General features: G+C 41.7%; 1 protein-coding gene across 2 annotated transcripts in view; it reads right to left on the bottom strand.

The window, feature by feature from the left end:
• The window catches only part of LOC124152163 (spermatogenesis-associated serine-rich protein 2-like), a 50,217-nt gene extending 48,287 nt beyond the window's left edge, over positions 1 to 1,930 (bottom strand). The window contains exons 1-2 of one of the 2 annotated variants that reach the window (XM_046524971.2): positions 1,814 to 1,930; positions 1,558 to 1,729 (exon numbers count right to left, since the gene is read on the bottom strand). The gene's annotated coding sequence lies outside the window, so the exon portion shown is untranslated. Of the gene's footprint in view, positions 1 to 1,557 lie in introns of both variants that reach the window. The other variant, XM_046524970.2, reaches the window with a different exon arrangement.
• Between the last annotated feature and the right edge of the window lie 12,158 nt (positions 1,931 to 14,088).

Genomic DNA, 14,088 nt, shown 5'->3' with positions numbered 1-14,088 from the left:
CACTGGGCCGCGGAGCACTGGCATGGACACAAGGACCAGGTGTACTCATGGTCCGTAAATGTCAAAGGACATATTTGAGCAGGTCAGGTCGAGCCTTCTCACTATATATTGTGGAGATGTGTCCTTTAGTAGGGAACTAGAGGTGGTGATATATCGTGGCTGTGGACAGGCAGCCCAGGCCGCTCCCCATGGTAGATACATCAGCACCGTGCCATGTGGCATTAAGTCAATATGTAATCTAGGGAAAGTGTAATTCAGCTTATATAACATGTAAGCGTTTGATATTACGATCAATAACCAGCCCCGATAAAATGCCCTGTGGTTACAATCCAATTGAGTAAACAATATCACAGCCAGTACTGAAAGATAACGGAATGTCTAAAACCAAAGCGTTTCTAAAAATAACATTCAACGCCATTATATACTAGTGGCTCATATTCCGTGATGGTTGATCGTTATAATACCCCCCTGACATCCAAACACGGTGTTATAAAGTGTACATATGTCATATATATCGAGGTCTACACAGCGTTGTGTCGAGGGCTGTGTATTAGACTAGAGACTGACGTACTGGTGTCTTATCCTGAAAACGTTCAGTTCAAATCTACTTTTACGATCATACCCAAGTCCATACATATTCACCAACTTATTTCCCCATGGTTGCAAGACAACGAATCCATGGCTTAAATTGTCCCATCGAGTTCTACAGTCATATGGGGACGGTGGGGTAGCCTACTGGATAAGTGTTCTCTCGCCACGCCGGACGCGGGTGTGATTCCCCACATGGGTACAATGTGTGAAGCCCATTTTCTGGTGCCCCACGCCGTGATATTGCTGTGATATTGCAAACAGCGGCGTAAAACCATACTCACTCAAGCGTATAAATATACAGCAGAGGGGGACCAAGAGTACGGGGACTGTTCACTACCCAATACACGAAGAATAAAAACACATAATAGACGGACTGACACGTAGAGTGTCTGAAAGAACGGGGGGATATCAGCTGGTGAATAGACTTATGGTCATGTAGTCTATTTCGATGTAATGTCGCGTTGTTTACAATCAGAACTATTTAGTTACATAGAGGTGTCAAAAACTGTCATCTTTGCATAAAAAAAGCAATCCAATTAGTGTAACATAACTAATATATGTTATTTTATATATTTATATACATGTAATATGTGTGTGTGTGTGTATGTGTGCGAGAGCGTGCGTGCATGTGTGCGAGCGCGCACATCGGACTTATGCGTACAACGATTGTCTATACATAGGCCGGGATTCATATCTCGTGGAGTATTGATGACGTCACTCGGGTTATTTCACATTGTAGGAGTAAAACCCATTCAAGCATTAAATGCTTCTTACTAGGTGTACATACTGTATACGTATCATACCGACCATAGCATTCATATGAACGTGACATGTTACACAGAACGTCTTTAACACATCTAGGGTTAACGGCTCCGTGACAATCGGCTTTCTGCTGACCTATCGGTATTTACAAACACGGCACACATCGGTAGAAAATGGCGGTGTGAACCGAAAACTGCAACTTGCCTGATCCGACGAACTGTTGCTCGTTGTCTTAATTCCTGTCTTCGTGCCACCGAGAAGCAAAGACTGGTGTGTTATCCAAATAAGGGAGTTGCTCCACAGGTCCCTATACTGGCGACGAACAGCCCTATTTTGCTGAAATGCTCGTCGTCTTCTTGGAAATAGAAAGTAAAAGCTGAATCAATTTGTCGTCAGCTGGTGTCCGACGGCGCTCTGGGAGGCGTAAATTTCAAATAATCATTGGCCAGCTAATACATACTTGTATATGTACTAGCTTTCAATCCATAACTTGGCAATGTCAGCAAAAAGTTGCTATGGATCCACGTCCCTCAAAGGCTTGGGGATGAATGTGTGCCTAGGACATCTCAGATACGAAGATAACAGCGTTGTTTAAAGTCACATGCACGGTTATATTACATAAAGGAGGGAAATCGTTTTATTCGTGAATAGGCGAGAAAAAATTGATTATTATGAAAATTTAATCCTAAAGAAACTATCACTGATAACAGTTAACCTCCCGTTTAGTAGAATACTATGAAATGTAAATGACAAATTACCCCTCTTTTGTGTAGTTTATTAAAGTCAGTAGAACAGTTCCATTAGGGGTTTTCCGAATAAAACGTTACCTGCACAAAATTAGATCTGCTTTGTAAAGGTTTCTTATCTAAAGATAACACGTTCAATATTTTAACAAAATTTATGTCAATAATCGTGATCATGACACATGTGCACTTTCCTTCATGTTTAAGTACGTCCGTCATATTTCTGTTTATTTGGTGTACCATTCTTTCATTTCATCTGTCATGCGAGTACCTCTATCATGCGAATACCTCTATGGTGCGTTTCATAAGTCACAATTCATGGATAGTGTCATTCAATTATTTGTCTTATGTTGTCATACAGGTATATTCGCTATGTACGTCATATAACTGTATACGTTATCTATGTCACAGATGTGTGGTCGTTGTCTGTGTCACACACGTCTGTTCATTGTCTATGCCATACAAGCATATATATGTTTTGTGTATGTCATACAAATCTTTTCGTTATCTGTGTCATACACGTATTGTCGTCTGTGTCACAGACCTCTATTCCTGGTCTATATAACACACGTCTCTTCCCTGTCTGTGTCAAACACGTCTATTCCTTCTCTGTGTCACACACGTCTGTTCCTTGTCTGTGTCACACACGTCTATTCCCTGTCTGTGTCACACACGTCTATTCCTTGTCTGTGTCACACACGTCTATTCCTTGTCTGTGCCACACACGTCTATTCCCTGTCTGTGTCACAGACGTCTATTCCTGGTCTATGTCACACACGTCTATTCCTTGTCTGTGCCACACACGTCTATTCCCTGTCTGTGTCACAGACGTCTATTCCTGGTCTATGTTACACACGCCTATTCCTTGTCTGTGTCACAGACGTCTATTCCTGGTCTATGTTACACACGCCTATTCCTTGTCTGTGTCACAGACGTCTATTCCTGGTCTATGTTACACACGTCTATTCCCTGTCTGTGTCACAGACGTCTATTCCTGGTCTATGTCACACACGTCTATTCCTTGTCTGTGCCACACACGTCTATTCCCTGTCTGTGTCACAGACGTCTATTCCTGGTCTATTGTTACACACGCCTATTCCTGGTCTGTGTCACACACGTCTGTTCCTTATTTGTGTCACACACGTCAATTACCTGTCTGTGTCACGCACGTCTTTTCCTTGTCTGTGTCACACACGCCTATTCCGTGTCTGTGTAACACACGCCTATTCCTTGTCTGTGTCACACACGTCTATTCAGTGTCTGTGTCACACACGTCTGTTCCTTGTCTGTGTCACACACGCCTATTCCTTGTCTGTGACACACGCCTATTCCCTGTCTGTGTCACACACGTCTGTTCCTTGTCTGTGTCACACACGCCTATTCCTTGTCTGTGTCACACACGCCTATTCCCTGTCTGTGTCACACACGCCTATTCCTTGTCTGTGTCACACACGCCTATTCCCTGTCTGTGTCACACACGCCTATTCCCTGTCTGTGTCACACACGCCTATTCCCTGTCTGTGTCACACACGTCTATTCCCTGTCTGTGTCACACACGTCTGTTCCTTGTCTGTGTCACACACGCCTATTCCCTGTCTGTGTCACACACGTCTGTTCCTTGTCTGTGTCACACACGTCTGTGTCTGTGTGTGATGACAGTGTGTGTGTATACTTTGTCTGTGTGTGGTTATAGCGTCTGTGTGATGACAGTGTGTGTGCATACTTTGTCTGTGTGTGGTTATATCGTCTGTGTGTGATGACAGTGTGTGTGTATACTTTGTCTGTGTGCGGTTATAGTGTCTGTGTGTGATGACAGTGTGTGTGTATACTTTGTCTGTGTGTGGTTATATCGTCTGTGTGTGATGACAGTGTGTGTGCATACTTTGTCTGTGTGTGGTTATATCGTCTGTGTGTGATGACAGTGTGTGTGTATACTTTGTCTGTGTGTGGTTATAGCGTCTGTGTGTGATGACAGTGTGTGTGTATACTTTGTCTGTGTGCGGTTATATCGTCTGTGTGATGACAGTGTGTGTGCATACTTTGTCTGTGTGTGGTTATATCGTCTGTGTGTGATGACAGTGTGTGTGTATACTTTGTCTGTGTGCGGTTATAGTGTCTGTGTGTGATGACAGTGTGTGTGTATACTTTGTCTGTGTGCGGTTATAGTGTCTGTGCGTGGTGGCAGTGTCTCTTTAAGGGTAGCTGTGAGATAAGAGTAATCATTACTTGTACAGAGTCAAAGGTCATAGTGCAGTTGTGTCATACATCACCAGGCAAAAGGTGCATGCGTGCATCAACCACCGAAGGCCTCAGCATTGTGACAACGGAATCACAACAACTGCATCTCTTCAGCAGAAGTGTCAACACTGATGTCCGCATGTTGTCTGTCAGTGTGGAGCGGTGACGGGTGTGGAAACCAGAGCGGTGCCGGTGGCAGGTCAGGTATCTGACCCAGCAGGCGATGTACCACTGTCATAATGACACATCCTTAACGCCCAGACACAATATACCCGTAACACCAGACATGACACACCCTTAATACCAGACACAATATACCCGTAACACCAGACATGACACACCCTTAACACCAGACATGACACACCCTTAACACCCAGACACAATATACCCGTAACACCAGACATGACACACCCTTAACACCAGACATGACACACCCTTAACACCCAGACACAATATACCCGTAACACCAGACATGACACACCCTTAACACCCAGACACAATATACCCGTAACACCAGACATGACACACCCTTAATACCAGACACAATATACCCGTAACACCAGACATGACACACCCTTAACACCAGACATGACACACCCTTAACACCCAGACACAATATACCCGTAACACCAGACATGACACACCCTTAACACCCAGACACAATATACCCGTAACACCAGACATGACACACCCTTAACACCCAGACACAATATACCCGTAACACCAGACATGACACACCCTTAATACCAGACACAATATACCCGTAACACCAGACATGACACACCCTTAATACCAGACACAATATACCCGTAACACCAGACATGACACCCCCTTAATACCAGACACAATATACCCGTAACACCAGACATGACACACCCTTAATACCAGACACAATATACCCGTAACACCAGACATGACACACCCTTAACACCAGACATGACACACCCTTAACACCCAGACACAATATACCCGTAACACCAGACATGACACACCCTTAACACCCAGACACAATATACCCGTAACACCAGACATGACACACCCTTAACACCCAGACACAATATACCCGTAACACCAGACATGACACACCCTTAACACCCAGACACAATATACCCGTAACACCAAGACACAATATACCCGTAACACCAGACATGACACACCCTTAACACCCAGACACAATATACCCGTAACACCAGACATGACACACCCTTAACACCCAGACACAATATACCCGTAACACCAGACATGACACACCCTTAACACCCAGACACAATATACCCGTAACACCAGATATGACACACCCTTAACACCCAGACACAATATACCCGTAACACCAGACATGACACACCCTTAACACCCAGACACAATATACCCGTAACACCAGACATGACACACCCTTAACACCCAGACACAATATACCCGTAACACCAGATATGACACACCCTTAACACCCAGACACAATATACCCGTAACACCAGACATGACACACCCTTAACACCCAGACACAATATACCCGTAACACCAGACATGACACACCCTTAATACCAGATATTATACACCCTTGATACCGGACGATGTACTGGTATGTGTTTACTATGTGTGTCTGTCCCGCTGCCAGAGTACACCCCAGTAAACAGTAAACGCCCCAGCTCACAGATACTGTATCGTCCAGATCCCCCTGCAATGTTGGGACAGTCGTGTGTATCTAGAAGGGTTATAAGTTCAGTGCGTTAATGCGATCAATTATCAAACGTTTCTTTTTCATCTTGAAAAGACATAAACCTGAATAGCGTATCACTCTGCTGTATTCCCACTGTTGTAGGACAAATAACAAGCAAATTCAAACATTATCTTCATTGCCAGGGCCTGTGCGCATTGCTCGGATTGTTTAAGTTAAGAGTATTAGTTCAAGCGAATGCAATAGGCGTTCTGTGAGTGTGGGTGTTGTACTATTCCGGATCTAATCTAGATTACACGTGAGAACGGACAAGCTGCAGGTATGTAAAAACTATACTAACAAATACAATATGTGTGGGAGTAAGCCTTGACCTACAAACCTAGTAACATGCAAAGTATGAAACCCAACGCATAACAAGTTTGTTTGTTGTTTAACCCCGCACCCAGCTATATTCAAGCTACATGAGGGCGGTCTGTAAATAATCGAGTCTATATCAGACAATCCACTGATTGATATCATGAGCATCGATCCACGCAACTGGGATACGATGACATGCATCAACCAAGTCAGCGAGACGGATCCCCCGATTCCGCCTATCACCCCCTCGCCTCTTGCGGCAAGCATGGGTTGCTGAAGACCTATTCTAACCCGGGACCCTAATGCATAACGCCATATGATAACACGAACAGAACAAGACACACGGTATGGCAATGTGGCAATGCGGACAGATGTTTGGGGGGTGGGGGTGGGACAGATGTTTTGGGTGTGTGGGTGTGTATGTTGGTGGTGGGGGGGGGGGGGGGTGTTGGCAATTATTAAGAAACGTTGTTGCAATAATTCATGATTGAAACTACAGATATCCCTTGCTGATGATGGACCCCCACTCAAAACCACAAATACGCCGAGCTGTTCGCGTCCAACACATGTCAGCTGTGATGATGTCTCCAGTTTTTCGGTATACGGTGAAACCTCGTTATCACGGATGGTCTCAATCCCATTGAAATCGCTCATGATACCAATCACTGGCTTTGCCTTCTCAGGCTCCATAACTTAAATACCCACGTGATGAAGCTTGAATGTTGCTGACTGTTGTATTAAACACCACACACTCACTCTCACAAGGATTTTGCATGCTCAGATGTGCTCTGTCTATATTTACACCTGTGAAAAGGTTAAGTGCCTCTGAAAATAGTATTCACTGTCGTGCGACCGCGAATGTAATCAGTAAAATCATTTTGATAATGCCACGAACAGATATTTACAGGTAAGATGTAAATATATATTAGGGGTTCTGACGCGTGAAGCGCATGCATACGCATGTTAAAAACGAAGTTGAATCAAAGAAGAATTTAAAATTATTCTGAACTGTAACCTCAATTCATGTTGAACGTGGTTCGTAGGTGATATTCTGACAACGAAAGTTGGCGAATAATAGGCATAATTGCAGGAATGTCGTTCAATGCAGTTGGTCTTCAGCTGGGTTTACCGCCATTAGGTTATAAACAGATTGGCAAAGAAACATCGACAAACCAATGAGGTAAAGGACCGTCTAAGGTCTTTGTGACAATCGACTCAAATCAGCAGGTTTTAGGTCAAGAATTGTGACAGCGTCCCATCCTGTCACATCGTCATCGCTGGGATCGTTTGACATGGTGTTTGACGAGGCGTGTCTGGAGCGTGTACTCCATATCTGGAGGACATGTTTCTATTCCTGAGCAACTCGTGTTATTCCGAGAAAAGCCGAATAGCGACTCGTACCCCTCCGTTCGTAACCGCTCGCCCCTTTCTGTAACCTGCAAGAAGACTCGTCCCCCTATCGAGGAATGTTATTTGCGAAAATACGACAAACCAATCAAAATGCGCCTATGACTTCATGTTCTTCTGTCAAAGAATCCCTCAGGAATAATTTTTGATTTTACATATGTCTTGCATCTAAAATATACCCAAGATACATTTAAATGTCTTAAATCATACTGTATACTACCGCACAACATTCGTGGCGCAGTCCGTTTGGTGAATGATCAGTGGTGATATGTGAGGTTGCCTGTATGGCATGGGAATCGGACAGGTGACAGGTACAGGCGTCAGATGCTGGATCCGATCGTTACACCACATGTTGATAACTACCGTCTGGTTACCAACCCGTCTACTTGGACGACAACGCTAAACCATATCGTTCTCGACAGGTAATAAAGTTCCTCAAGCAGAACGCCATCACACGACCATCCCTTGAGTTCAGATCTCAACCTGCTGCGCGGAACACATCTGGGACATCCTGGGGATCTAGATACAGAACCTGGACTCTACAGTAGCCAATCTACAGGAACTGGCACGAGCATTGCACTGAGAAAGGAAAACTACTACCTCGGGAACACACCATACGTCTCACTGGAGGCATGAGGGGTTGGCTGAGGTGGGCATAAAGGCTATTGACAGACTCGTTACAGGGAGTCATGTCAAGGCCATAACGATCCTATTTAGCAACAACAGCCCAGCCACACCTGTATAGGGTACTCTGTAGCTCCACGCTAACGTCATGTACAAATGCTGTCAATAATACACACAATGATGTGTCCACACACATCACTAATACCACTTTCTAATATCCAGAGATCTGTACGTAAAACAATTTAGTGTGAAACCAACAAACAACCATCAAATGGCATACAATATAAGCAATTGTATTATAAAATATACTAGGTTTACAAATCAATACAAATTACTGCTCAGCACTGGCAGTGGCTGTACACAATAGAGTGGTAGTACAATATTCAATGGCAGTATAACATGAGAGTGCAGTGGAAATGACAAGAATAATAATCACCTCGCCCTAATAGTGGTCAAGCTTCCGAGATAGACCTATGTGGAACATCAGGGTGAAAAGTGATCTTCACACGAAAGCTGGTCTTGATGTAAGGTCAGAGGAAATGTGAGATGAGACAGGGACGCACTCGCTCCACTTATACAGTCTAACCAGCTTCCAGCACCTTCAACACAGTGCCAGACCAGTCCAGTGTCACTTGAACATCACAGAATATTCCACATGTTTCTGTAACGCTTGACATCCATCAATCCACTGTAACAGTCAGTGTCTAACAATAAATTACACTGCCATATAGGATTATTTATCGACAAAGGATTACTCGTTCGGGAAACACGACATGTTCTGGTTTCTATGCCAAAGATTTGGGGATTTATTAATATGCAATATGTAATGAAAGCCAATTTTCTTTTGCCAAATATGATATAAAATCTTTACTTGACGATGCAGCAATGAAGCTGCATGCCATGCATTTTTTCATTCACATTAATCCTTAAATTAATTATTTTACTCGTGTGGCTATATTTTCCACTTTGACGACATACGATTGTGTTCTACACCAGGAAGAGTGTTTTACACCAGCTTTGTAAATACCCGTGTGGGTATTGTTCACACATAGTGACGATGTCAGATTAGTTATGCCAAGTACCGAGAAACTATCACACAATTTTGTATACCGTCCACAACGACAAAATATGCCAATATATTGTCTGTGTTATGCTAACAATGCTGTTTGTATTGCTTCAAATATATTGTCTGTGTTATGCTAACAATGCTGTTTGTATTGCTTCAAATATGGTGTCGGTGTTATGCTAACAATGCTGTTTGTATTGCTTCAAATATGGTGTCGGTGTTATGCTAACAATGCTGTTTGTATTGCTTCAAATATGTTGTCGGTGTTATGCTAACAATGCTGTTTGTATTGCTTCAAATATATTGTCGGTGTTATGCTAACAATGCTGTTTGTATTGCTTCAAATATGGTGTCGGTGTTATGCTAACAATGCTGTTTGTATTGCTTCAAATATGGTGTCGGTGTTATGCTTACAATGCTGTTTGTATTGCTTCAAATATGGTGTCGGTGTTATGCTAACAATACTGCCTCTATTACGTCAATAATGGTGGCTGGATTCTGCAAACAATGCTGCCGCTATTGCGTCAACAATGTTGGCTTATTATGATAACAATGCTGCGTCAACAATGTTGGCTGCAATATGTTAACTCCCTCAAATCGCCATTGGGAGATTCATGCGCAGTATGAATGAGTATGCAGTATGCGTTCCAGTAAATGAACGTTTGACAAATAGTGGCGGTATATTTTTACGCACTACTGATCCAAAATCTCGTATTTTCCCCATCTTACCCCTTGCGTCATTCAAGATCGTTGGTGGTCATAACCTGTACTGTCCTACTTCACTACCGGTTGTAATGTGTTCCCAACTGGTTCATTATCATCTACAACTACTACTAGAAACTAATATCTCTTACAAGTTTGGAAATTTTATGTTACTTCCGAGTATACCGTATTTGTTTAAAGATTATATGATGATGCAGAAGGACATGACTGTCAAAGATATTGAGGTGGCTGAAAACGTAGTAGCCTAACTACGATGGGCTTCGTTGATGGTGTTGCTGCTCTTTATTTTTCAACATAATCCCCACCGGGGTCCGCACACTTCTGCCAACGATTGTTTGGATCCCACTGGCGTAGTAGGTTTTTTCCTATTGGTGCATTAACGTCCTACATAACATAAATGACGTCATTGACACTTGTATACACAAAATCAGATGGGTCTGCTTCAAAATGACGTACGTTCTCACGAGCGATTATGAACCTGGAGCTTTTCTGATCAGGACTCAGCCCTGGAACCCGGCGAACTGACACTTTTGTCCTACTTAGTTCATTCCCCACAAGTTCTCAACTCTTCCATTACAGATGCCTTTGCTATTTGATATGACATCGTAGATCATCCATAATCATATCATGCATTTGATAAACATTTTCCTTTGCGGGGGCAGTTTAAGGTTCAAGATTATCTTCAAGGCCCTCTCTTCCCCTCTTGATCTTCTTAGCAGTGACTGTTAGATTGGCATTCTAGAAGTTGGTGAGTAAGTAAGAGAACGTACAACTTTATGGATACAACTTCTGGTCTACTGCATGTAGCGATGTTTCGATGTAGATTCTTACACCGTTATCAAGCTGGAGTGACAACAACAAATCGTTAGAAGCTACATTAGAAGAGTGCTTAGTGATGCCAAGGAAATATTTGCAAGCTTTGTTTTGTTAAAGATATATTTATTTATATGTATTTATACCCTAAATCCCCGATCTATGAAACATAACTGGTTCGACAAGGTTTTCATATAGTTTCTTAAAAGTCTTCTTTATATCTAGGTTCTTATTTAACCATCGCCCAATGTATCTATAAGATTCAATATAATCAACTGTAAAACCGTTATATGTAAAATCAAACTGCGATCTGTGTTGGCAAGGGTTTCTAAAATGGACAACATTCGTTTTCTTCTTATTCACTGTCAACCGCCATCTATTACACCTGTCGCCAAGTACGGTGACCATAGACTGTAGCGAGGCTTCATCCGGTGCAATAAAAGCAATATCGTCTGTCTACATTACAATAGAAACATAGAATCATCAACGTGTACACTACACTTCAGATTATTAATAGCTTCAGACAGATCAGTACTGTATACAGAAAACAATGCAGGTGACAACTTGCATCCTTGCTTTACACCAAGGTTCACTTTAAATCTCTCTGTGAGAGTGCGGTTTTAAACAAAAAACAAACAAACAAAGCCTAATGAGAAGAAGAAGAAGAAAAGGAAGAATGCACGTCATTCTAGTATAAAATAAAATTCCTCACCAACTTTAACTTTACCAGATTATACCATCTACCAGTTTCAATTAGGAAAGTCCAGTAATAGCGTGTTACGATGTAGTCCAGTAATAGTGTGTTACGATGTAGTCCAGTAATAGTGTGTTACGATGTAGTCCAGTAATAGTGTGTTACGATGTAGTCCAGTAATAGCGTGTTACGATGTAGTCCAGTAATAGCGTGCTAGGATGTAGTCCAGTAATAGTGTGTTACGATGTAGTCCAGTAATAGCGTGTTACAATGTAGTCCAGTAATGTTGTGTTACAATGGAATCCAGAAATAGCGTGTTACAATGTAGTCCAGTAATAGCGTGTTACAATGTAGTCCAGTAATAGTGTGTTACGATGTAGTCCAGTAATAGTGTGTTACGATGTAGTCCAGTAATAGCGTGTTACGATGTAGTCCAGTAATAGCGTGCTAGGATGTAGTCCAGTAATAGTGTGTTACGATGTAGTCCAGTAATAGCGTGTTACAATGTAGTCCAGTAATGTTGTGTTACAGTGTAGTCCAGTAATAGCGTGTTACAATGTAGTCCAGTAATAGCGTGTTACAATGTAGTCCAGTAATGTTGTGTTACAATGGAATCCAGAAATAGCGTGTTACAATGTAGTCCAGTAATGTTGTGTTACAGTGTAGTCCAGTAATAGTGTGTTACAATGTAGTCCAGTAATAGCGTGTTACAATGTAGTCCAGTAATGTTGTGTTACAATGGAATCCAGAAATAGCGTGTTACAATGTAGTCCAGTAATGTTGTGTTACAGTGTAGTCCAGTAATAGTGTGTTACGATGTAGTCCAGTAATAGCGTGTTACAATGTAGTCCAGTAATAGCGTGTTACAATGTAGTCCAGTAATAGTGTGTTACAATGTAGTCCAGTAATGTTGTGTTACAGTGTAGTCCAGTAATAGCGTGTTACAATGTAGTCCAGTAATAGCGTGTTACAATGTAGTCCAGTAATAGCGTGTTACAATGTAGTCCAGAAATGTTGTGTTACAGTGTAGTCCAGTAATAGCGTGTTACAATGTAATCCAGTAATGTTGTGTTACAGTGTAGTCCAGTAATGTTGTGTTACAATGTAGTCCAGTAATAGCGTGTTACAATGTAGTCCAGTAATAGTGTTACAGTGTAGTCCAGAAATAGCGTGTTACAATGTAGTCCAGAAATAGCGTGATACAATGTAGTCCAGAAATAGCGTGATACAATGTAGTCCAGAAATAGCGTGATACAATGTAGTCCAGAAATAGCGTGTTAGGATGTAGTCCAGTTATAGCGTGTTATAATGTAGTCCAGTAATAGCGTGTTACAATGTAGTCCAGTAATATTGTTACGATGTAGTCCAGTAATATTGTGTTACAATGTATCCAGTAATATTGTGTTACGATGTAGTCCAGTAATAGTGTTACAGTGTAGTCCAGTAATAGTGTTACAGTGTAGTCCAGTAATAGTGTTACAGTGTATTCCAGATATAGTGTTACAGTGTAGTCCAGTAATAGTGTTACAGTGTAGTCCAGTAATAGTGTTACAGTGTAGTCCAGTAATAGTGTTACTGTGTATTCCAGATATAGTGTTACAGTGTAGTCCAGTAATATTGTTACGATGTAGCCCAGTAATATTGTGTTACAATGTATCCAGTAATATTGTGTTACAGTGTAGTCCAGTAATAGTGTTACAGTGTAGTCCAGTAATAGTGTTACAGTGTAGTCCAGTAATAGTGTTACAGTGTAGTCCAGTAATAGTGTTACAGTGTAGTCCAGTAATAGTGTTACAGTGTAGTCCAGTAATAGTGTTACAGTGTATTCCAGATATAGTGTTACAGTGTAGTCCAGTAATAGTGTTACAGTGTAGTCCAGTAATAGTGTTACAGTGTAGTCCAGTAATAGTGTTACAGTGTAGTCCAGTAATAGTGTTACTGTGTATTCCAGATATAGTGTTACAGTGTAGTCCAGTAATATTGTTACGATGTAGCCCAGTAATATTGTGTTACAATGTATCCAGTAATATTGTGTTACAGTGTAGTCCAGTAATAGTGTTACAGTGTAGTCCAGTAATAGTGTTACAGTGTAGTCCAGTAATAGTGTTACAGTGTAGTCCAGTAATAGTGTTACAGTGTAGTCCAGTAATAGTGTGTTACAATGTATCTTATTATTATGGCCACTTAAAGGGAAACAACACTTCATGTTTGATAGCATTGAACAATAGATGATCTTATTCTTCGCGGATTCTTAATTTGCTATTATGGATTATAACTTCGACAGGTTTTACTTATGTTCGGCGCTATTCTTGAATCGACGCCTATCTGAGGATCGAAGAATGAGAATCCATATATCATAACAAAAGTATATAATAAAGAGCTGCATGTGTTTTGT

This window comes from Haliotis rufescens, unplaced genomic scaffold (assembly GCF_023055435.1).
Source record: "Haliotis rufescens isolate VD_foot unplaced genomic scaffold, xgHalRufe1.0.p SCAF_4, whole genome shotgun sequence".
Classification (NCBI taxonomy): Eukaryota; Metazoa; Mollusca; class Gastropoda; order Lepetellida; family Haliotidae; genus Haliotis; species Haliotis rufescens.
Note: the sequence above shows the minus strand (reverse complement) of the source record. Positions and strands in the feature narration are given on the sequence as shown.